Here is a 9,026-nt window from a genome sequence, read left to right on the forward strand (position 1 = left end):
AGATGTCACTTTGAAGACTAAGGTACACCTGATGCAAGCCATGGTGTTTGCTCATATGCAGTGAAAGCTGGACAATAAGAAAGATTGAAGAAGAATAAATGTATTTGAATTATGCAGTTAGGGAGGAATATTGAATACACCATGGAGTGCCAGAAGAATGAAGAAATCTGTCTTGGAAGACACATTGCCAGAGAGGTAGGTGAAAAAGAGGCACAGTGGTGGCAACGATGGGCTCAGACAGCAACAATTGTGGGGATGGTGCATGACTGGGCAATGTTTTGTTTTGGGTCCAACGCTCTGTCAGAGTTGGATATTACGGAAGCCACCAGTTCTCACTCCTGGGCATTTTGACTTTCTGCTTGTTCCTTTTTTTGCAGGGATGTACCTTTGGATCTCTCAGTTTATGACAGAGGTGGTGGTGGTGGTGGTGCCTGGGCATTTTGACTTTCTGCTTGTTCCTTTTTTTGCAGGGATGTACCTTTGGATCTCTCAGTTTATGACAGAGGTGGTGGTGGTGGTTATGTGCCATGGAGTCGGTTTGGACTCATAGCGACCCTGTAAAGGGTTTCTGAGGCTGTAAATCTTTATAGGGGCAGAAAGCCTCATCTTTCTCCCACAGAACAGCTAGTAGTTTTGAACTGCTGACCTTAAGGTTCGCAGTCCAACTTGTAACCATTACGCTACCAGAGCTCCTTAAGACAGTAGTGAGAGGTCAATTCCGTAAACATCTGAGGAGGGGGAGAAGGAGAAGCTGCTACAAGATTAGTTGATGCAGTTGCCAACAGAGAGTTATGCTTTGCAACCTGGTTTCTGATGGTGGCGCCTCTGCTTTTCTGTAGGAAAAGCAGAAAGTGGGAGTCCCCGACCTCTCCAATGTGTTATGACAATAGGAGGGGAACACACCTGGATGTACCAGGGACCCTCCTTACCTTTGCACCTCTCTTCACCTTCCAGAGAACTCTCAAAATGGTCCCTTGGGCAAACCCAATCCAAACCAATTATTTCCTCTGGCAACAGATCCCACGATGCATTTCATTAATTTCTTGGATCATATCTTCCCTCCCTCTTAATCCCTTCCTCCCCCAAACAAAAACCACAGAGAAGCAAACAGTAATATATTTGACAATGTATTTCAAAGTTGCTGACTATAAACAAATTTTGTTGAAGAATTTAAAACCATATGACAAGATATCTGAATTAAATTATTTTTTTTTCCTGTCACACTTCACATTTTAGAACTCCAAATTTAGCTCATGGTATACAAAATTTGTGAAAAATGATTGCAAGCTTGTCTTGGTGTAAAATCAAAGTCTCCTCCCAAAGGTGCGCATTATCTCACCAGATGGGCCAGTGGCTAGACAATGTTCCCCAGGGGCTGCAAATGAGCTATTCCTAACAAGACTAAAAAATATCTCCTACAGATACTTAACTGAAAATTGTTAGGGAAAAGAAGGAAAAAGAACATCATTTAGTAGTGGAAATGAAAGTCTGCAGATTCTTGGACAGTTTTCTATGTCCCGGATGATTGCTGTCCTGAATCCAGAGAAAGAGAGGGCGCCACTTGAGGGAAGTGCATGAGGTAAGCAGCTGGGAGGGACAGGCAGCCTCTGAGGAGCCAGTCCGTGAACATCATTTTGGTTTCTCCTCCATCCCAATTAGCATCCGCCCAGAACCCTTTGGGGCTTTGCTTTTCAACCCTCTTTGTTCTTCCTTAGTTACCATCAGAGTCACCAGCATGGTGTCCTGTCCAGCTCACCTCCTCTCCCTGTGAGAGGGTCATACGGATCCTCCTCATGGGGTTGACCTACCCTGGTGGACACAGGTAGAGGCTGAGCTTGTCTGCTTTTGTGCCCTGTCCTCTTCCAATAGTGAGCAGTGCAAGTGGTCAAGGCTGCTTTCCTCACTGAGCAGGCAGCTGCCTCCCAGTGATGCGTACACTCAGCCCCAATTTTGTCACTGGAGGTATCCTGAATACCTCCAATGTTGTTGTTGTTAAGTGTCGTCAAGTTGGTTCCTACCCATAGCGACCCTGTACAGGGTTTCCGAAGAGCAGCTGGTGAGCTTGAACTGCCAAACTTGCAGTTCAAATGGCTTTACAGTCTGGTGCATTAACCCACAGCACCACACCAGGGTCCCGATTACCTCCACTGTTGTTGTTGATAAGTACCGTGGAGTTGGTCCCGACCCATAGCGACCTGCACAGGGTTTCCGAGGCTGTACATCTTTACGGGAGCAGAAAGCCTCAAGTTTGGCTTTTTGCCATCTCTGGAGTGGGAATCTGGCCCCTCTTTCCCCAAATCAAAGCTGGTTCTAGAGACTCTGCAGCCCCTTTGAAACTTTTGGTTCTACTCTGCCCAGCCCTCAGTGTGCTGGCAAACCAGGACTCTGCCCTTCTGTTTCCACAGAAATCATGTTGGATTGTCAGCTGTACTAAACCCACTGCCCTTCCCCATGCACACACACAATTCCAGCAAGACCTGCTGGTTAGCTGGACATACATTTTGGCAATTTCTTATGCTACTAGGTGAGCATAGAGGCCATGACATTTATTGTAACTGGCACCCAATGTTGGATTTTGTTTCCCTTTTTAAAACAGTCCCGTTAAGTTATGGGTATTCTGTTCCCCATTGCTGAGTACCCACCTCCTTTCAGCCTGCTGTGCCTCAGGCTGAAGATGTTCTGGGCCTTCCCCTCTTGGTCCCTACCGGGAACCCTTTCAGTAGGTTGTATATACCACTGTCTGATCGTCATGCTCTTTCCTAGTCATTTCACTTGATCTGTGCTTACTGTAATCTAAGCTTTTTACTTCCACAGAACACAAGCCGCTGCTCGCTGACCTTTTTTTCATTCTTTTAATGTGCTGTGGGCATAGAACAGAGACTGGGGAATGCCCAGTATGCTATCTTCATGGTCTGGCACCAGGGGTCCTATCACCTCTTTTTGAGCAGAGGAGTTATTCAAGATTGAACATGATCCCCTTTGAATATCAGGTCCTGGGTCTGAGGGAATTAAAAATAGCAAGGCTCTCTGCTCATCCCTGCCACAAGAATTATTTACCAAGGTCGTTTTCCTGCCTCTTCTCCAAGAGCTCAAAGTACCGTATTTGTTTTAGAAGTCCCATTTATACAGGCTTTCAGTGACTCAGAACGCTCTTCTACCTTTTCTTTAAGAAAGGACTGAAATACACTCTGGTGGTGTCCCCTTCTTCCCTCCCGGCTCCTGCCTGTGTTTGTGTGGAGTCCCCAGTTCCCAGAAACACACTGTTGAGATGGACACACTGTCTGTAAATCCCTGGGTAACTGTCCTGTTGCAGACTTCATGTTGTTCTGTATAAAATGTAAAATAAATGTTTTTATTAACAATTTAAAAAAACAAAAACACTACAGCTGGTAGTTTCAAACTGCTGACCTTGAGGTTAGCAGCCCGATTCATAAGCACTATGCTACCAGTGTGCCTTACTGGGGAGCATGAAACCAAAGATGGAGGATATGTTCTTGTCTGAGTCATCACTTAAGCATGGTGATAACACCAGTTGTTCTTTCATTCCAATAGATCCTCCTATCCTCTGTGTGGACCCATGGTTCTCACCATCCTGGGCCCTCTTGTTACAGGGTAGGGGTCACCAGAACGTGGTCTGACGAGTGCAGAACCTGCAGGACTGCTCTCACTTTGGACACTCTACTTCTATCGATGCACATAAAGTGACAATCTTTAAAAAATAACACCATGGCATTACATTATATTGAGATGATAATGAAAGTGACCAAAAATGTCTACAACAAAATCCCACAACTCCAGATCTTAAGTTGCACCTAAAAAATGTATTCCATTAAGAGTAGCTGGGTAGTGCAAAAAGTGCAGTGCTTATTGAAATGGTGAAATGGTGGTGGTTTAAACCCACCAGCTCAGAAGGCAGACCTGGTGATCAGCTACTGCAAGATCACAGCCTTGCAAACCCTATAAAATACAGGTGTACACTGCATGCATGGCGCTGCTATCAACTCAACAGCAACTACCTACAGTAACCACAGTACAACCAATCTGGATTGCAGCAGATCATTATCTTCAAGAAGACAAAATAGATAGGATACAAAAATACATTCTGTTGGTAGAGGACCAAAGACGGCGCATACAGCAGATACACTATTCTGACTGTCTACAACAAAGACTCAGGAAACCAAGTGACTCCTATAGGGATGACAATCCCAGAATCAAGAGCTTTTAGGGAAAGGATAAAGTATTAGATCAAATACCAATGAGAGGAAAGACTGAACATACACAGTGGAGAACAGTTAACCAACAAACCACGGCAGTTTTGAACTATTACAAGCCATGTTCTGACTGGCACAAGGACCAGATAACCAGCGGTGCTCACTGAGGACAGCAGCACCAGCTACCACATTAAAAATCTGCAGTCGGAGGTGTGACCACTCCTCTTACTTTGCACACCTCCTGGTGACAGGAGGCTCAGCCCTCTCTGCACCTGGTGGCGGCTCCACCCCCTCTAGCCACGGCCAGTGCACTGTGGGTTTTTAAAAACCACTCTTCTCAGTTCTTCCATCTTGCTATCCCTTTTCTCTCTCTTCAATTTTTGTGGTCGCACAGACAGGATGCACGCCCTCTGCCGTCTCCACAGTAAGGAGTGCACTCCCATTGGTGGCTTGTGTCCTGGCGGAGCTAGCACCGCCCTCTCCCACAGCAGGGTTTGGTCAACAGCACTTTCTCCAGTACTGTGTGCCCCTCACCCCCAGCTCCTCTTTCCATTTCTGTTACTTCTTCCATCTCCCCTCTTCTCCACTTTCTCTTTTTCATTTTCTTTTTGCCTTCCTCTCTCCATCTCTTTGTTTGATCCTGCCCACCAGGTGCCCACTACCCCTGCCTCCATGGTTAACAGTGTCCACTTCTGACCCACGCTGGGTGGTGGGGCATGCTTCCCACTGAGTGGATTCTATGTTCCTGTTATAGCCGTGTTTGGCGGCTGATGTTACTGCTAATACTGTGCCGCTTCTATCGCTCTCTCTTTCCCTTTGTCTTCTTCCCTTTTCCCCACCATCTGTTCCTGCCTCGTCACCACCCCACCCTTGTTTTTCATGCTGACAAGCAGGTGGCCACCCTCTGACACCCACCCCGGCCCTCTGTGTTGAGCAGCACACACACCCTTAGAGCAGGAACCAAGTCCTGTCACAGTTGTGTCAGACAGCTAGCTAGCACTTGTACTGATACTGCACGGCTTTTGTTCTTTCTTAATTTTTCTTTCTTCATAGGTCTTCCCACTCCCAACCCATGTTTTCTTTTTCTTGTCCAGCCTCCCTTTTTTTCCTATTTTGCCCCAGCATTTGGGAGCCAGGAGCCTACCCATCCATGCCCATGGCCACTTGCCTGTCCACTCACTGAGCAAGTATCACCACTCTCTCTAACACCACAGTATCATTGTCAGACAGTGGTCAACATCTGCCCTTTGTTCCCCTAGCTGTTTTGAACATTCAGCAATCAGAGACTCCCACACTCCCAAATACTTCCAAATCTACCAGGAGATAAAGGGTGAGCACCCCAGAGCTGCCAACTAGCGACCAGAGTGACACACCTGCCCCATTTTCCAGATATATTAAAACAAAACTAGGAAACAGGGTGAAGCAAAACTATCATATGACCAACAAATTGATACAATAATATCACAATGTGCTAAAGACAAAAGACAACTTCAAATCACACACACATCCATACACACAAAGGGCAAGATGGCGCAAACCAAACTACAGGACCAGAAAAATCTTCTGGAGGAAGAAATGATACTGAAACTATCTGATAAGGGATTCACATTTATACTTAGGCTTTTTCAGCAGTTTAAAAAAGGAAACCAAAGACAAAATCAAAGAATACATAGATAAAATGCTAGAAGATTATAGGAAAACAATACAAGAATAATTTGCCAAAATAAATGCAAAATTAGAAACCATGATAAAAGAGCAAATAGAAATCCAGAAGATTAATATTATAATTTCAGAAACTGATAGCTCATTGTGAGGGCAAAAGAGTAGAACTGAAGCAAGAAAAGGCAGAATTAGAAACATTTAATTAAAATCTTTTCATATTAATCTGATAAAGGAGCAATCAGGAAAAAAAAAAAGAAGAAGAAAGCCTATGAATTATGTGGAACACCATCAAGAGAATTAATTTACATGTGAACAGAATTTCAGACCAGTAAGAGTTAAAAAAAGAAACAAAAAACAGAGAAATATGTCAAAGATTTATTGAAAAAAACCTTCCCTAATATATGAAAGGCAAGAAGAGATACATTCAGAAAGCTCATTGAACCACACATATGGAAGGCCCCAAAAGAAAATCAGCAAGCCATGTTGTAATACAAATTCCCCAAACCAAAGACAAGGAATCCTGAAAGCAGCTCAGGAAAAACAAAAAAGTCACCTACAAAGGGGAACCAATAACATTAAGCTCTGATTTCTCACCAAAAACCATGCAAGCAAACAGGTAGAGGAACAACATATGTAAAACCCTGAAAGAAAAATATTGCCAACCAAGAATTATGCATGCAGAAAAACTACCTGTCAAGTTTTGTGTTGTTGTTAAGCACTGTCAAGTCATTTCCGACTCATAGCGACCCTACATAGGGTTTCTGAGGAGCAGCGGGTGAGTTTGAACCACTGACCTTGAGGTTCAAACTGACCTTGTAGGTGAGTGCTTATCCTATAGTGCCACACAGGTCAAGAGAAATTAAGAGACTTTGTAAATACATAAATCTTACAATGAATGCCCAAGAGAGTCCTTCAGAAAGAACCAACAATGGCAGATAACTAGCGACTAAGACACACGACAACATCACCTGAAAAGCAATTCAGATATAGAAGTATCAAAAAAGAAAAAAATCTACAGGAGTGAAAATAGAAAATCAGACACATCAATTTGTAAATGATGAAAATTACAAATCAAAAATAAAGAATAAATGACATAGCTATAGAACTTCCAAATGGAGGAGAAGTCAAGATGATTGTCAAGATTGATGATATCAAGGTTGTTATAATCTGGGGAGAGAATAACCAATTACAAGGTAAACTCAAAGAAAATTAATAATTGTTCTCACCAAAATAGAAAGAAAATCATAAAGTCTCAGTAAACACTAAAATAGCAATGAAGGAAATGGAAAAATAAGACAAAAAAATCAAAAGAAATCAACACAATAAAGCATATGGAACAACGAAAACAACAATACCACACAAAAAAAATCAATCTAGTAAAATGACAGCAAGAAATGCTTCTCTATCACTAATTACACTGAATCGAAATTGATTAAGTGTCCCAGTCAAGACACAGAGAACAGAGGGGAAAAGAGAACATGATCCTTTATTATGCTGCCTACAGGAGCTACACCTGAGACACAAAGATAAAAATAAGCTAAAAATCAAAGGATGAAGACACATAAGATCAAGCAAATGGCAACCACAAAGGAGGAGTGGCAGTGTGAATTTCAGATAAAACAGACTTTTAGGCAAAGATCATATAGTACGATTGAAGAGTCATCCCAACAAAAGGACATAACCACAATATACATATTGTGGTTATGTCCTTTTGTTGGGATGACTTGATAGCACTTTAACAACAAAACTTGATAGCACTTTAACAACAAAAACAAATATATTTATGTTTTTGTTGTTAAAGTGCTATCAAGTTGGTTCCGACTCATAGTGACCCTGTGAAGGGTTTCCAAGGAGCAGCTGGTGGGTTTGAACTGCCAACCTTGTGGTTAACAGTCCAGTGCTTATACTATGGAGCCACACCAGGACTCATATACATATATCTATTTTGTTGTTATTGTGGTTGTTAAGTGCTGTCAACTCGGCTCTGACTCATAGCAACCCAGTATAGGGTTTCTGAGGAGCTACTGGTGAGTTTGAACTGCTGACTTGTGATTCAAACTGACCTTTCCATCCTATGCTTATCCTATAGCACTGCACCAGAACTCATATGCATACAAAAATCACTCAAAGAAAGAAACTCAAACTGTATAAATGGCAACTTTAACAGAACTGAAAAGAGAATTAGACAACTCCTCAACAACAGTAGGCGACTTCAACACACCTGTTTCAAATATAAATTAGCTTAACGAATATACAAATGATCTAAGCAACATATCAACCAATTAACCTCTTAAACGTACACAGAATACGTCACCAAAAAGCAGTACAATATATGTTGTTTTATAGTACACAGGGAACATTCCCTAGAACAGACCACGCCTTAGGCAATAAAACAATACATTTTAAAACATCAAAATACTACAAAGCAATTTCTCAGTTCACAATGCCATACAATTTGAAAACAACAACATGAATCAACAAAGAAAGTCTAATACATGGAAACTGAGTAATACCGTGTTTAAAAACTGCTACGTAATAAAAGAAAACGTCCTTGAATCAAAGGAGCATGAAAAAAACATAGCAATACCTTTGGGACAGGGTGGGGCTTGATGGCGGCTCGGGTGGAGGTGCAGTGAAGGTCTCGGTCAGCAATACCACAGAATACCAGGCAAAGCAGATCCAGGGCAGGGCTCCAAAACTCAGAACCACAGAGACAGGAATATTTTAAAAGTTTGAAGACTTACAGCTTGTGGAACTTGGAGCTGAAGTAAAAAAATCACGTACTTTTGAATCTGCCGGGCTGGGCTCGGAGGCCTGGAGTCGACATCTTGGGCGAGACCAAATGGCAAGACCAAGCAGGGGGAGCAGAAATACCACGAAAAACACCGCGGGAAACTTGGGGCAAAGGTGGACAGTAAACTTTGTGAGTTTTGCTTGGTTCTGATTTTCTTTTCTTTTTTTTCTTTCTTTTTTTTTTTGGTATCTGGTCATTGGCACAACCACTGTTTGCCCACCTTCATTCTGGTGACTAGAGGGGGAGCCTGACTGTGTGGACACCTCCCGCCCTCACCACTGGTGGGTTCTTCCACCACGCATGCGCACAGATACTCAACCCTAGCGCAGGCCCTGAATGACTCTTATTTGTTTTTTGTT

The sequence above is a fragment of the Chrysochloris asiatica genome, unplaced genomic scaffold (assembly GCF_000296735.1).
Source record: "Chrysochloris asiatica unplaced genomic scaffold, ChrAsi1.0 scaffold00119, whole genome shotgun sequence".
Classification (NCBI taxonomy): Eukaryota; Metazoa; Chordata; class Mammalia; order Afrosoricida; family Chrysochloridae; genus Chrysochloris; species Chrysochloris asiatica.